At 46.3% G+C, this 2,472-nt stretch overlaps 1 long non-coding RNA gene across 1 annotated transcript; it reads right to left on the reverse strand.

The window, feature by feature from the left end:
- Nucleotides 1-2,130: 2,130 nt before the first annotated feature.
- On the reverse strand, nt 2,131-2,472 carry LOC112121629. Its single transcript, XR_002909315.2, has 2 exons — nt 2,428-2,472; nt 2,131-2,210 (listed from the first exon to the last, which is right to left on the reverse strand). It is a non-coding gene; the product is annotated as an uncharacterized LOC112121629 (long non-coding RNA).

A 2,472-nucleotide genomic window follows, 5' to 3' on the forward strand; every position in this document is an offset into this window, starting at 1 on the left:
TGATAGCAGCCTTCAACTACCTGAAGGGGGGTTCCAAAGAGGATGGAACTCGGCTGTTCTCAATGGTTGCAGATGACAGAACAAGGAGTAATGGTCTCAAGTTGCAGTGGGGGAGGTCTAGGTTGGATATTAGGAAACACTATTTCACTAGGAGGGTGGTGAAGCACTGGAATGCGTTACCTAGGGAGGTGGTGGAGTCTCCTTCATTGGAGGTTTTTAAGGCCCGGCTTGACAAAGCCCTGGCTGGGATGATTTAGTTGGGAATTGGTCCTGCTTTGAGCAGGGGGCTGGACTAGATGACCTCCTGAGGTCCCTTCCAACCCTGATATTCTATGATTCTATGATTCTAACAGTCTGAAACCGAGTAATACTACAGTACTTTGTTGTTCTGTGACTGCAGAGGTATTAACAGAGTATTGAACATGAAATGATCTTTAACAATATGTTCTCACTACTTACATTAAAGAAATCCATTCCACCTTGGTTTAGTAGAGAGACCTCTGATTGACCAATAAGAATCTGGTGTTGCAGGTCCCCATAGTGCAATCTATATTTGCTTCTCCATTGTCAGTGTAGCTTTTATTTGGGTGAGTTTTGCTCACAGATGCAGGAATGTGGACTTGAGCATCCAAGTTCTGCAGCCACGGTTCATCAGCCCAAACCTCCATTGTTGCAAAAGATTTTTGCCCTTGGGAAGGATATAAGATGACACAATATAATACACATAATGAATATTTGTGAGTCAACTTCTACACGCAAGCAACGACTGTGAACATGGGACACTAAGGGCTGGATACAGCCAAGATAAATGCAGGAAAAGGCAATCCTCATTGCTGGATCAAATGCAAAGTAATTGTTGAAAACAGGACAGGAAATCAGTTATACTGGAAGTCACATAGGGCTACCATATGTCAGGATTTCCCCGGACATGTCCGGCTTTTCGGTCTATAAATAGCCGTCCGGGGGGGGGGTTTAAAAATCTAAAAATAGCCGACCGGGGGGAAATCCCGGACATTTATAGACAAAAAAGCGGCGGACAAGCACCGCTGGGCACCCAAAGCCCCTTCCCGGCTCCCCCCATCCCCTGCAGCCTTACCATGCTGTCCGGCCTACAGCTGTCTTCCCCCTCCTCCCCCTCCCCTGAACGCTCCGCCCCCTGCTCCTCCCCCTCCCCTGAACGCTCCGCTCCCTGCTCCTCCCCCTCCCCTGCTTCCCCTGAATCAGATCTTCACGGGAAGTCTGAAAAGAAGCAGGGGCAAGCGAGAGGCAGCAGCAGGTAAGCTGGGGCGGAGGGGTGTAACGACACGAAACGCAACCCTCCCGTCTTGCAACTGGGTGTGGTTTCTGCCACGCAACGTGACAGTTTGTGAAACAGTTTGTTAACTTGCTACCGCCTGTCCATGGAGTTGCGAATCAGGAGGGATGGGGTATGTGGTCAAAAACAATCCCGATCTGCTTCTTGACCAGAGTGGCCCCTTTCATTGAATTTGTGAAAAGGGAGTTAGGGTTTCGGGGAACGAAGCATGCCCCTGAGCCCAAGGTGAGACCAGAGTGGTCCCTTTCAGTTTTTCCACTGGCTTCCTCCTTGCTTATTTCCAATGACTTGGCTGCTCATGCACCTGTCACTGGTCCAGGGATGGTTGCAAAACGGGAGGGATGGGGTTTGTGGTCGAAAACACTCACGGTCTGCTTCCTCCTGGCTAATGTGCCAAATTGATCTATTGCATGATTGAGGCATGCTGTTTCGCTTTTTTGTGTGTGAATCGTTAAAAAGGGAGGTAAGGTTTGGGGGAACGGAGCATGCCCCTGAGCCCAAGGTGAGACCAGAGTGGCCCCTTTCATTGAATTTGTGAAAAGGGAGGTAAGATTTGGGGGTACGGCTCATGCCCCTGAGCCCAAGGTGAGACCACTTTCATTTTTTTACTTTACTCTTCCAATTTGCATCATATACATGGACACAAATACAGAGAACAATTTTTTAAAGTAAAGAACATTTATTATTATAATCTGGTATATACATGAAAAATGTCTTTTGGTTGCATTATGTTTTGAACAAGAGGCATTTAAACAATTTCGGGAGGGGGTAAAGAAGTGAACTATGCACATTTTTTGCAGTTGTACTCTTTCTTGTCATCAGTCAGGTAGTCTTGATTGGTTCCTTCTGTAATGCAGGGCATATGTGCCCACCTCTTGCAAGAATCACACTGGACCTTTGATAAGTAACAATTAAGAAATGAAATCACAGAAGTTATAATGTTACACATACTTTCCATTCCCTCATGCTATTCCTTCCACATGTCAGCGTTACCTAACGTATGTGTGCCTATCAGCATGAAGGAAATGTTTACTGATGTGGATTTTTTACAAGAATCATGATCCTTAGGCAGTTTATGGCATTTATTTCTCATATAATTCGATGTTTCTGACCATCGTGCAATCCTCACTTTCCTTTTCACAGTTGACGAGGTTGCA

The sequence above is a fragment of the Terrapene carolina genome, unplaced genomic scaffold (genome assembly GCF_002925995.2).
Source record: "Terrapene carolina triunguis isolate 2854851 unplaced genomic scaffold, T_m_triunguis-2.0 Scaffold3435, whole genome shotgun sequence".
In the NCBI taxonomy this organism is placed as follows: domain Eukaryota; kingdom Metazoa; phylum Chordata; order Testudines; family Emydidae; genus Terrapene; species Terrapene triunguis.